This window comes from Pteronotus mesoamericanus, unplaced genomic scaffold, assembly GCF_021234165.1.
Source record: "Pteronotus mesoamericanus isolate MK-2021 breed Mesoamerican mustached bat unplaced genomic scaffold, CSHL_Meso_final contig_82, whole genome shotgun sequence".
Classification (NCBI taxonomy): Eukaryota; Metazoa; Chordata; class Mammalia; order Chiroptera; family Mormoopidae; genus Pteronotus; species Pteronotus mesoamericanus.
This window is the reverse complement of record NW_026555265.1, coordinates 8,678,504-8,692,482: the sequence shown is the minus strand read 5'-3', so window position 1 is coordinate 8,692,482 and position 13,979 is coordinate 8,678,504. Positions and strand designations below refer to the sequence as shown.

Here is a 13,979-nt window from a genome sequence, read left to right as displayed (position 1 = left end):
TCTCCCTTTCTCTCTCGAAAATCAATCAACAAAAATTTTTAAATGCAGAAAGTTTTTGGCACTGAAGTTCGCTGAAAGTTAATGCCGCATGCAGAGGCACCCTGCTCCAGGAAAGACACCAAACCCACAAACCACGGATGCGATTTCACTCCAGCCCTATTGATCCTAAGCACCAAAAGGCGAACAAACCCGGCACGGTGTTCAAGCGAAACAGGCTGGATCAGAAAGCTGCTGCAGCAGCAGCAGCCACCCACCCGAAGTTTAAGACAGAGAGGAAAACAGCAAAGTTACAAAATGCCTAACATTCAGGGAATAACACAGTTCTCAGGTTTACTGTGGAAGCAGCACATACCGGTATAGACAATTTAACACCTGACCGAAAAGAGCAGGAGAGCCGCCTCGCGAGCGAAGGAAACCTGGAGAGACTCCCCTCAAGTCGCTGTGCGCCAGGGACGAAGTGAAATCTTCGTCGCCTGTTCCTCCAGCCCCCCTCCGGTACCCCACCACCAGGACCCGTACCTGCAGCGGCTGTACTGCTGGCGCCCGCAGGTCCACTCTGCAGCTACCTCCCTACTCTTCCCCAGCCGCGCTCGCGCCACTGCGCATGCCCGGCTGGCACCCAGCCATCAAGCTCGGAATCCACTTGCCGCGTTTTGGCTGCAGCTCTTAGGGAAAAGGACCCGATCCTGAGCGTGCTTTCAGCTCGAGTGCGCTGGGAGCGGCGAGGCGGGGGGAGAATTGGATGATCCTGTGGTAAGGGTACTCCTGCTGCCCGGGTACGCGGGATTGACGCTTCTCCCCGCCTAAAGGTGACCACCTACGTCTCTGGAATGAGCTTAGCACAGTGGTTCTCACTTGAGTTGTTAAAACACAGATCCCACATCAGAGTTCCAGATTCAGTTGGTCTGGAGTGAGGCCCAACAATTTGCATTTCTAAATTTTCACAGGGGAAACTGTAGCTGCTGGTCCCCATACCAGGCTTTGCGAACCGCTGCTTTAGAGAAAAGGGGATAGATTACTCTCCCCCTTCCCTTTTGGGGATTTCACAAAAACATTTCCTCTTCATTTAACAGCCCCACCTGCTTTAAAAGTAAGTAAATAACTACACCTCACACTCAAACAAAGGTCGGGTACTTCCTCTAGCACGTGAATCAAGTAAATGGAATGTAGCCCGAAGAGTGCTCACATAGTTTGCTAGCGAATCTATCCTTGTGGTCACTCCAGCTCTGCCCAGGAAACAGCAGCGGTTCCTATTTCGCTGCCTCTTTAATTCAAAGTCCTGCGTGGCTCCTTAGTACCTAGCACAGTGCTCAGTACAAAATAGGCATCCAAGAAATCTTAAGAAGTATCAATAGGGCTGGAGAGATGGAAAGATGCTGAAATTATTTTAGGAACCCAAAGGAACTGATAAGCAATTAAATGTAGAAGTGTGTGGGCCAAGTTTGGGGAGGACAGGGATTTTTCTTCCCTCTCACCTAGAGAAATCAGTGGGTTTAGTATCCTTCTATGAGCCCAGATATACAGAAGGAGTTAAGTATGTAAGTTCTCACAAATAAGACCACCCAAATATTTTTTTAAATATACACCTGCCACACAAGCCCACCATTCCATTTGTGAATGAAAAAAGGGTTCTGCAATAAAAATTACAAGTACAGTGGCAGAAAGTAACCTCACAGGCTGACCTGATCATCTACTCCTAGCTAGGCAGATCTGGTGGGTCGTCACCCCAGGCAAATAACTTTAGTAAAAGGTTTATCTTCTCCTTAGACAAGCACGTTCCAGTCATTCTTAAGGCATCTAAATTAACACATGTTTGAAATGCCAGAGTATTCTTTTTTTAAAACCCTTTGAAGCACCCAACCTCAAGAAAACCTATAATCTTAATTATCCTGTAATCAAATCCATGCCTCACTTTCTCCCAACTCCATGTAATTTTCCTTATGTTCCTTCCTTACTTCCAAATGTGTCATTCTCCAGAACATTTGAAATCTTGCTTCCCTGCAATTGTCCTAAGTTTGGCTCAAATAATCTGGTATGAAGATTCTCTACAAGTTTGGATGTTTCTTCAATTGACACAATCATAGTACCCAAGAGAAATCAGCCCTGACCAGTGTTACTCAGTTGGTTAGAGCATCGTTCTATAAACCAAAAGGTTGCTGGTTTGATTCCAGGTTGGGGCACATACCTAGGTTGCAGGTTCAGTTTCCAGTCAGGGTGCATAGGAGAGGCAACTAATAGATGTTTCTCTCACATCAATGTTTCTCTCCCTCTCTCTCTCCCTCCCATCCCTGCTCTCTAAAATCAATAAGTATGTCTGCTAGTGAAAATAAAATACTACTATTACTACTACTAATAATAATAAAGTATTGCCCTTTAAAAAAATGTCTACATACAGACTTGAAAATGAATGTTTATAGAAGCCTTTTTTCACAATAGCCCCAAACCAGAAAGAACTCAATGTCCATTAATATGTTAATGATAAACAAATTGTGGTACATCTATAAAATGGAATACTGCTCAGCAAAAAAAAGAAAACAGAAAAAGAAAAATAATTACTCATATATGCATCAACATGGATAAATCTCAAAATCATTATGCTGAGTAGAAGATGCCAGAGACAAATGTGTGATTCTGTTTATATATAAAGTCCAAACCAACCTATAATGATATAAAGCAAATCAGTAATATCCTGAAGTTAGGAGTGGAGGGAGGGATGGGCTGTAAAGGGGCAGTAAAAAATAGTTTGGGGATCATGGAAACCTCTTCATTGTAGTGAAGATTTCATAGGAGTATACACTGTCAAAACTAAATTGTATATTTTAAATTAAAAGTCTGGAACACCCATTTCTAAAAGTTACAAACCCCAAGATGTGACTTGTAAATGCATTGTTGAAAAAACTAACATATTTCCCAAAAGTATTCCCTGAATATAAAATAGTAAATAGAGTATGTCATTAGAAATGCACACCAGTGAATAATATAAAGAATATTGTCTGCTGAACTGATGATATCACTAACAACGAGAAATAAGGTTTTCAAACTGCCTGGGTGTCATGGAGATGATAAATAAATGAGCAGGGCTCTGAGTCAAGGGCCCCAGACCAGGCAACACACTACTACTTCCCTATTGGAGTATCCTCTGGGATTTTACTTGATAAAAGGGTTCCACTGATAATTAAAAGAGCAATAGTTTAGTGGGCAGAAGCATTCTGGTCATCAAAAGCATACCCTCTAGTTATAATAACCATATGTTTCAGTTTTTCCAGAATAGTTCCAAATTAAAATATTTCTTTATCAAATGAATTTATGTCTAAGCATGTGTTTCAGCCGATGGTTGAAAAAAATAAAATCAACTGAAATTGAAATAGGGACCATTTTCTTGCTCTTCTATAGCTTATGTAAAATTTTAATAATATAATGATATTAATAGTAATAATATTAATAACATAGCTAAGCGTTATTTAACTCTTACTATGTACCAATAACTGTTTTAAGCACTTTAGAACCTTTTTTTCATTGAATATCCATGACAATCCTATTAAGTTATTCTCTTTTTATAGGTAAGGAAGGCACAAAATATTAATTATTTTTCTAATAATGCAGCTAAATGAAGACTAAAAACTACATTGAAAGCCATATTTTATACAAATACAATACTTGCTGATTTCACACCGCACAAGGGTTATTAATTTATTTTCCAAGGCTCATTGGTACTGGGAAGGGGACCATGAAGAGCAGACCTCCATAGTCACCACCATCATCATCTTCACCATCATCTCTAATGTCTATTCCATGTTCCCTCTGAGCTAGTTTCTGTGCTAAAAACTTCATGGTCTTTCTCCTAATGCTCACAAGGACAAAAGTAGAGATTCAGAAATATTATGTAACAGAGAGTGAATGGACAGTAGAGCCAGGATTCCAACTCAAGTCCAACTCCGTAATTGTCATTAATCACAAGTAGCCCCTACAAAGTTAAAATATACCCCATACTCTTAACAACAACACAGAAAAGCATTTTGTGTCATAAAGTGAGTCTCTGTTAATGTGGTTAGTGTTAGTTCCCCAGAGCCTAATCCTTATCCTAAAATCAGCTCCTCCTCATGGGCACCAATTTTACCTTCCATTTCATGAAAAGTAGTAAATTTTCAATGATACTGGATAAAACCAGGAAGTATCATGGGAATATATTTACTTTATTTGGCCAGTTTTCCAGAATACAAGGAATAGAGAAAAAATATACATAGGTGGAAAAAGCTAAGATTCAGTTTAACTCTGGCTATATTTCTTTATCATCATTTGGAGGAGGAAATAATAATATGAGAAATAAGAAAACAAAATAAGGCCAAAAAAATCTCTCTCACACACGTGCACGCGCGCGCACGCACACACTATTTAATAGAGATTAGATCAAAATAGCTAATCAAGTACACACACCTAAACCCTGTCTACCCTTTCCCTATCATGAAATGATAGAGAAAATACTTTTTAAAAGCAAAAAAAGCAAAAAATATATCCTAGGAAAACAAGAGAAACTACCATCAACAAATAAGAATTATGGAGAAAAGACAGAATTCAGATAGGCTCACATCTTAGAAAAAGAAAATGGAAGGAACGTTCAGCTTAAACCACACAGAGGACGAGCATTTCGAGGAAGGGTAGTAAGCTCACAAAGAGCAGATCAAGCAGGGCAGAGGGTACTGTGGGGGCACTGGTCAGAGTAGTTGGCAAAAGAGGTTTAAAGTGGCCAGACTACTCAACAACTTTCTCCTCTGCACTGTTTATAAATTGTGGCCCAGGAGCTACTACTTTTAGGAAGGATACGAGTCTTCTACAGCTTGAGGATAAGCTACCAATACATCTTTGCCTTTTGATTGCTGTTCCTTACCTCAAATTGGCAGAGGATGGCTCAGCTAATAAAAAGGTAAAGGCAATAGAGATTCTAAAATACAAGATTGAACAGATAACTAAATGACTATAACATTTGGGGGAAAAATCACCACGACAGAAGCACCATTTCTACAACTAATATTAGAGAAAACAGAGCTAGGGAACACTCAGAAGAAGACATTTGAAAAGTATAATTAATATCTTCAGAGGAACACGAGATGCCACATGTACAAAAAGTTAGATATTTAGGGATTTAAAATTTTGATGACTGACATAAAAACTAAATATATGGTCTAAGTTTCAGAATAGACACAGATGGCCCTGACTGGTGTGGCTCAAAGGCTTGAGCGACATCCTGCAAACTGAAAAGTCACCAGCTTGATTCCACAGTTCGATTCCAGGTCAGAACACATGCCTAGGTTGAGAGCCTGGTCCAGGTCCCCAGTTCAGGGCATGGGAGAAGCAATCGATCGATGTTTCTCTAGCACATCGATGTTTCTCTCCCTCTCTTTAAAAATAAATACAAACAAAATCTTCAAAAAAAGAATAGACACAGATGGTGAGCAGTTAGGAACTGGAAGATTAAACTGAGTAATTATCTCAGAATGAAGTCAGCCTAATAGATATTGGGGGGAAATGGCCTTTAGGGCGTAGCTGGGTGATCAGGCAGTTTATTACACTTTCCATCCTCTCCCAACACCTTGCCCATCCTTATATGAAAAAAATAAAATCAAGTGCAACATTAACTGAAACAGATGGGAACTATGAAACGAGCTGTATGTTTCTGTTTATGACATATGGGTAATCCTACTTTTGAAAAGTTCTCATTATGCCATTTTACTTTTATGAAAAACCCATAGTAGTACTTGCTTTTGCTGACTGAAAGAAATCTGAAGAGGATCTCTGCTTTTAGAAAAAGAAAAGAAAAGAGAAGGGGGAAAAAAAGCAGTGTTTGGCATTTGTTTTGCAGCAGCCCTTACAGAAAGCATGTGCACCTGAGCAGCAAGAGTGGCCACGCCAAGCTCCCTTTCCAGGAACCACACTCAGCATTTGGGCATCAAGCTTCCATAGCTTTGAACTGTGTCTGTGAGCATCTGGGCTTTACTTCTGTTTATTTTGTGCATCATTAGCAAGATTGTCCTAAGGTATCAGAAAAGCCTAAGGAAGCACATAAGTGTTATGTTTAGTGTAACACTCGAAGTAATTAAGCATATTTGGTATGATTTGGTAGGTTATTTTGGGGGTCTGGAAATGCTAAAAAATTTTTCCGTATAAATTAATGGTATTTGTTTCTTCACTTTACTCCATTTTGACTTATGAAAGCTTTCAAAAGAAGTCTCTACTATTGGATAGTGGGTAAAGCCTATATTTATGAGATGATGGCATATTAAAATAATGGAAAATTATGGACTAGTCAGTAACAGACACCATGGGTTTCCCCAGCTCTCTCCTGGGATGCCTTCCTAGCTAGCCAAAATTACGTTACATTTCTCAGATTCACTCGTAGCTACGGGTCCAGGTATGGGTCATGTAATACTTGGTTGAAAACTGAACTGCATGAGAAAGAGGTAAGCATGATCCTCTTTGGGCAGTGTCCTGACCCTTTCAGAGTTAGCAGCCTCCTTGACAGGTAATTTGGGGGCGGAGGGGGATGGTTCTTGAAATCTCATGTTAAAGTCTGTTTCTCCCAAAGATTCTGTATATTATCTATATCTCTTAACAAACCTCTTTATTCTTAAACTAGCGAAAGGGACATCAGTCCTGAAAAAGACACTATCTATCTGGGAAACAAGTTGTCTTACTCAAAAATGATCAGTAAATAAGTGAGAAAATGAATACTAGGAAACTGTAGTTCAAAAATCTTAGTAAAGAATACAGAATAGTTTTAACCTTGGGGTTAACAGTCCTAGGCAGGACTCAAAACCCAGAAGCCAAACAGGAAAAGATGGGCAGATTCGATATAATAAAAATTAAAATTTATTTAGGACAAGAGCTAAATAACAGACTAAGAGAAAATATTCTCAGAATATAAATCAGAAAAAGGTTAACATCTATAATTTATTAAAATGCCCCTGTAAATCAATAAAAAGACATAACCAAATTAAAGTCAATAAAGTACTAAATAGATATTTATATAAAAAGAAATCCAAATTATTAATAGTCATATGAGTAGGTATTTGAACTTGCTGGTAAATAGAGAAAGGTATGAGTATATATATAAATATATATGTGTGTGTGTGTGTGTGTATATATATATATATATATATATGCCTTACCCCAAAACCAATCAAATCAGAATCTCTGGGATTAAAAGCTTCCCACCACATAATTTTAATGTGTAGGCAAGGTTAAGAACCATTGCTCTAAAACATTAACTCAAAGTGTGGTCCATGGATGAGTAACATCAGCATCACCTAAGAAGGAGCTTGTTAAAAATGCAAATTATTGCCCTGGCCAGTGTCACTCAGTTAGCTGGAGCATCATCCTGTAAACTGAAAAATCCTGGGTTCAATTCCTGGTCAGGGCACATGCCTGGGTTTCAGGTTCAATTCCAGGTTGGGGTGCGTGCAAGAGGCAACTGATCAAGTTTCTCTCTCACATTGATGTTTCTTTCCCTCCCTTCCCCTCTCTCTAATTAAAAAAAAAAAAAAGCAAATTCTTACCCTGAATGGGCTCAGTTGGTTGGAGCGGCATCCTGAATACCAAAATGTTGTGGGGTTAGATCACATATCTCCCCTGTCCCCACCCTCCTTCCTTCCTTTCTCTTTCAAATCAATAAACACATCCTCAGGTGAGGATTTAAAAAATGCAAATGAGAGTTTTGCCTGTTGCTAGGCGCCTAGGGCTTTGCGCCCTGCCACCCTTCTGTACCGGCCCAGGCTCATCGTCCTTGCACTGCTCATTTCTAACTGCCTGGAGCCTGAAAGCGGACTATAGGCAGGTTTGAATATTAGCACCACGGTCTGCTACCTATGGAAGCTTAGGTTCTAGAGCATAGGTGAATGAAGCATTACAGTTTCCTGACAGTTGAAAAGGAAATCCCATTCATGAGAGCTCTATACTTTTATGACTTCATCTAATGCTCATTTCCTGGCAAGAGCGCTCCTTTCTAATGTTATCAGTTTGTAAATTGCTATTGGACTTTCTTATATTTTTGGAAATACAGTAATTTCATCATTGAAGATCTGCAGGAAAATTCCTTTGGGTTTTGCTGAGTCCTTATTGGCCTCTTGGGGCTAAGGCAAAGCTATCTGAGCCCTGTTTACACTTCCATCAGAACAATTCCATTTTTATCTGGTTTATTTCATGGGATTCTACGGAAGATTATGTTTGAAGAAATGACTGTACTTCTGCAGAAACAAAGTCAAAACCTGCACATGTGGTGTCACGAACACTGCGCTCAGTGTCCGGAAATGGCAGTGATGATGATGTTGAGACAGCATTGAAGTAGTTTCTACTGAAGAAAAAACAAGAATTATGTTTTCTGAATCCTTGTACATCTGAGAAGAGAGCTTCCCAACTCATGTGCCACAGCACAGGGTTCTACCAAAAGTGGGGTCTTTGCTAATACAGATACAAATTTGAAGCAAATCTTCAGGCTCCTGATAAAAACTACTAAAGTCTGGGTCAAGAAGTGAAATCTTAACTTCTCAATTGGAGAAAGATGGCGGAGGAGTGAATGGGAGTCATGCTGACCTCCTCCCAAGACCAAACTGGAATTGTGACTAAATAGTGGAGAAATCACCTGGAAAACAATAGAACTATAGTGGGAGAGGAGCCTGGGAGCCACGGACAGACAGTGGATTCAACTCTCACACATCCCAACGGGTGAGAAGTGTGGTGGAGGCTCGAGAGGGTGGGCTGGGTGCCCACAGGCACCAGCACCAGAGGGACATTGAAACGGCCAGTTAGCTCCCCCTGAAAAGAACGGGGTCTGAATCATAAACAGGGACCTCTAAACTACAGCTGTTAAAACCAGGAAAATACAGACAAAACGCAACCCTGAAAAGCTTAGGGGTGCTCTCTGCCAGAGACAGGTGGCTGGGGATGCAAAGAGACATTTAAAGGGCCAACGCAAAAATTGCAGTGGCAACCACCCTCCTTGATCTCTGGGAGAGGCGGCAGCAGGGTGGGCTGGAGCCTGGGGAAAAAGATCGGTGAGGAAAACTTTGTGAAGAGAACTGAGATGGCGGCCGGTGGAACCCCAGTGATAACGCACCTCCCACTCTGCAGCTACCATCTCGCTAAGGCGTAAGGGAATCAATTAACCTGCCTTTTGTGCGCTCTGCACACACCTTGTGTGCGTGAAAGCTGGGGGGCTAAGACAGAGGCATTGGGGAAAGAATAGGAAGAGGAACCGGGGAGTCCTGACTCCTTCTCCTTTCCCTAGTCTCCATTGTGCAGGAAAAGGACACACCCCCAAAGAGCCAAAAGCCAAAAAGCACACAATAGAGAGCCCAAAACCACCCAGTGCAGGCGCACAAACCTGTGCCGAGTAGCCGGCGAGGGTTGGCTAGTGTGTGTGTGGACCTGTGCGGGGGGCTCGCGTGGGCTGGCAAGGCCTCCCACAGGTTGGCACCAATGGGGCCTGCGAGGGAGTGTGCAGATCCGCGGGGGCAGGGGTAAATTGACCCGCGCAGGCCCACGAGTGCAGAGCGGACTGCAGAAATAGTGGATCCTGGGCCAAAGGGGTTACAGAGCTGCCCAGAGTCCCTGGAGGAGAGACTGGAGACAGGATTAACAGGAGAGTCCTGGAGCTGACTTCCTCCCATTTCTGTAATCTCCATTTGGCGAGGGCAGGCAACGCCTCCAAAAAGCCAAAAGCGGGAAAGCACACAATAGAAGACTCTAAACTGACCAGTGCTGGGGTGCCTGCTGGTCTGGGGGTCCAGATGAGAACGCGAGGTGGCGAAGAAGCCCCCTGGGCTGGGGCAAGTACGTGTGAGCCCAGGCGGGCGGGGGATCCTGCCAGCCAGGAACACAATCAAGGAGCCGGCATGAAAGTGCAGAGAGATCCACAGAAATAGTCGATCCCTGGTCGAAGGGGTCACAGAGCTGCCCAAAGCAGCAGTCAGACACAGACAGTAGACTCCTGGAAGGCTCAAACAAATGACCCAAGGTCATACAGGGTCAACAGCTGACACCAGCAGAGGCAGGCCCAGAAAGAAAAATAAAGGAAAAAAAAAATAATAATAAATAAATAAATAAATAAATAAAAAGACCCGCCTACTACCATGGAAGTTTAATCCACAAAGTCAGGAAATCTAGACAGCCCAATTGAAGCAGAAGCAAAAATAAAAAATAAATAAACAAACAAATAAATAAATAAATAACTTAACAGACTCTCACAAAAATGGGAAGAAAAAGTTCTCCCCAAATGAGTGGAAAAGGGGACTCCCCACAGAGAGAGATAAATGAAATAGAGGCAAGGTAACTATCAGATATTGAATTCAAAACAATGGTTCTAAGGAAGCTCAATGAGCTCAGCCAGCTCAAAGATAACTATGAGAAACTGCAGAGAAACTATCAGGATCTTACAACAAACTATAGCAACCTGGAAAAGGACATAGAAACTATCAAGAAGACACAAGAGGATATGAAGAATACCATTTCCGAATTGAAGAACACAGTAGAAGGAATCCAAAGCAGGCTGGATGAAGCTGAGGATTGAATCAGTGAGATGGAGGATAAGGTAGAAAGAAGCTCCCAGAAAGAACAAGAAATGGAAAAAAGACTCAAAAAGAATGAAGAGGCATTTAGGGAAATGCAGGACAACCTGAAACGCCAATAATATCCGTATAATAGGGATACCAGAAGGAGAAGAAGAAGAGCAAGGGATAGAGAACCTCCTCGAAACAATAATGATGGAAAATTTCCCTAATTTGAGGAGAGAAAGGCTCTCACGGATCCAGGAGGCAAGGAGAACCCCACTCAAGAGGGACCCAAGGAGGTCCACTCCAACACACATCATCATTAAAATGACAACTATCAAAGACAAAGAGAGAATCCTCAAGGCAGCAAGGGAAAAGGAGAAAGTAACATACAAGGGGGCCCCCTTGTACGGCTAGGAGCTGACTTCTCAACAGAAACACTACAAGCCAGAAAGGAATGGCAACAAATATTCCAAGTAATGAAAAGCAAGGGCCTACAACCAAGGCTGCTCTACCCAGCAAGGCTCTCAATTAAAATAGAAGGGAAAATAAGGAGTTTCCCCGACAAGAGAAGGCTAAAAGAATACATCTCTACCAAACTAGCACTCCAAGATATGCTCAAGGGACTGGTTTAAGGAGATGAAATAAAAGAATGAGAAAGAGAAAAATAGAAAAAATGAATAAGTGGCTATCAGTAATAACTCTCAATGTAAATAGACTAAATGCCCCAAATCAAGAGACACAGGGTAGCTGAATGGATAAGAAAACATGACCCATACATATGCTGCCTACAAGAGACCCACCTCAGAACAAAAGACCTACACAGAATGAAAGTAAAGGGATGGAAAAAAATATTCCAAGCAAATGGGCAAGAAAAAAAGGTCAGGGTTGCCATACTTGTATCAGACAAAGTAGATTTCAAAACAAAGGCCATAAAAAGAGACCCAGATGGGTACTTTATAATACTTAAAGGAAGAATCTATCAAGAAGACATAAACATTGTAAACTTATATGCTCCCAATATAGGAGCCTCTGAGTATATAAGGAAATTGTTGGATGACTTCAAAAAAGATATAGACAGCAACACACTGATAGTAGGGGATTTCAACACCCCACTGTCAAAAATGGACAGATCTTCCAAACAAAGCATTAATAAAGATATTGTGCAGCTGAATGACACACTGAATCAAAGAGACTTAATTGACATATATAGAACCTTACATCCCAAAGAAGAAAAATACGCATTCTTTTCAAATGCTCATGGAAGTTTTTCAAAGATAGACATGATAGGACACAAAGCAAACCTCAGCAAATTCAGGAAAATTGAAATAATACCAAACTTTTTCTGGGACCACAAGGGATTGAAACTGGAAATCAACCTCAAAGAGAAACTTCAAAAACTTGCAAACTCATGGAGAATGAACAGTAGACTATTAAACAATGAATGGGTCAATAATGAGAGAAGAGAAGAAATCAAAAAATTTCTGGAAACAAATGAAAATGAACAGACAACAGTCCAAAACCTATGGGACACAGCAAAGGCGGTCCTGAGAGGGAAGTTCATAGCAATACAGGGTTACCTAAAAAAGATAGAAACATTTCAAATAAAAGACCTAACACTACAACTTCAAGAATTGGAGAAACAACAACAAATAAATCCCAAAGCAAGTAGAAGGAAGGAAATAGTCAAGATTAGAGCAGAACTGAATGACACAGAGACGAAAAGAATAACTCAAAGGATCAACCAATCCAGAAGCTGGTTCTTTGAAAAGATAAATAAAATTGACAAGCCTTTTAAGCAGACTCATCAAGAATAAAAGGGAGAGGACCCCAATTAATAATATCAAAAATGAAAGAGGAGAAATAACAACGGACACCATAGAAATACAAAGGATTGTCAGAAACTACTATGAACAATTATATGCCAAGAAATTTGAAAATCTTGATGAAATGGACAAATTTTTAGAAAATATAATCTTCCAACACTGAAGGAGGAAGAAACAGAAGGCTTGAACAGACTGATAACAGTTGGGGAAATTGAAGCAGTAATCAAGAAACTCCTGGCACACAAAAGCCCAGGGCCGGACAGTTTCACAGGAGAATTTTACAAAACATTTAAGGAAGAGCTAACCCCTGTCCTCACACTATTCCAAAAAATCCAAGAGGAGGGAAGACTCCCAGACTCTTTTTATGAGGCCAGCATCACCCTAATCCCAAAACCAGATAAAGAGCCTACAAAGAAAGAAAACTACAGGCCAATTTCACTGATGAACATAGATGCTAAAATCCTCAACAAAATATTGGCAAACCGCATCCAGCAATACATTCAAAAGATTATCCACCATGATCAAGTGGGATTCATCCCAGGGATGCAGGGATGGTTCAATATACGCAAATCAGTAAACGTGATACATCACATAAATAAAAGAAAAGACAAAAACCACATGATCATCTTGATAGATGTAGAAAAAGCATTCAATAAGGTACAGCACCCATTAATGATCAAAACAGTCAACAAAATGGGAATAAATGGGGCATTCCTCAACGTAATAAAGGCCATATATGAAAAACCTACAGCCAACATCATACTCAACGGGCAAAAACTAAAAACTTTCCCCCTAAGATCGGGAACACTACAAGGATGTCTGCTTTCACTGCTTCTTTTCAACATCGTATTGGAAGTCCTAGCCACAGCGGTCAGGCAAGAAAAAGAAATAAAAGGCATCCAAATAGGAAAGGAGGAAGTAAAGCTATCATTGTTTGCAGATGACATGATAGTGTACATAGAGAACCCTGTAGACTCTACCAAAAAACTCCTCATCCTAATAAGTGAATTTGGCAAAACAGCAGGATAGAAAGTCAATATTCAGAAATCAAAGGCATTTTTGTACACCAGCAATGAAATAGAAGAAGAAGAAATCAGAAAAAAAAATACCATTCGACATAGCAAGAAGAAAAATAAAGTACCTAGGCATAAATTTAACCAAAGAGGTAAAAAATACCTGTAAGCAGAAAACTATACAACTTTGAAGAAAGAAATTAAGGAAGACACAAATAAATGGAAGCATATACCGTGCTCATGGATTGGAAGAATTAATATCATCAAAATGTCCATACTACCCAAAGCAATTTATAGATTCAACGCAATCCCTGTTAAAATACCAATGACATATTTCACAGAAATAGAACAGACATTTCAAAAATTTATATGGAACCATAAACGACCCCGAATAGCCACAGCAATTTTGAGAAAGAAAAACAAAGTAGGAGGGATCACAATACCCGACATCAAACTGTGCTACAAAGCCACTATACTCAAAACAATCTGGTACTGGCACCAGAACAGGTCCATAGACCAGTGGAACAGAATAGAAAGCCCAGAAATAAGCCCAGGTCTCTATGGGCATCTAATATTTGACAAAGAGGGCAGAAGCATAAAGT

The 13,979-nt window shown here is 40.5% G+C and overlaps 1 protein-coding gene across 1 annotated transcript in view; it reads right to left on the bottom strand.

Annotated features, from left to right (window-relative positions):
- PLS1 (plastin 1) overlaps positions 1-584 on the bottom strand; it is an 85,550-nt gene extending 84,966 nt beyond the window's left edge. The window contains exon 1 of the mRNA XM_054585153.1: positions 520-584. The gene's annotated coding sequence lies outside the window, so the exon portion shown is untranslated. The remainder of the gene's footprint in view (positions 1-519) is intronic.
- Between the last annotated feature and the right edge of the window lie 13,395 nt (positions 585-13,979).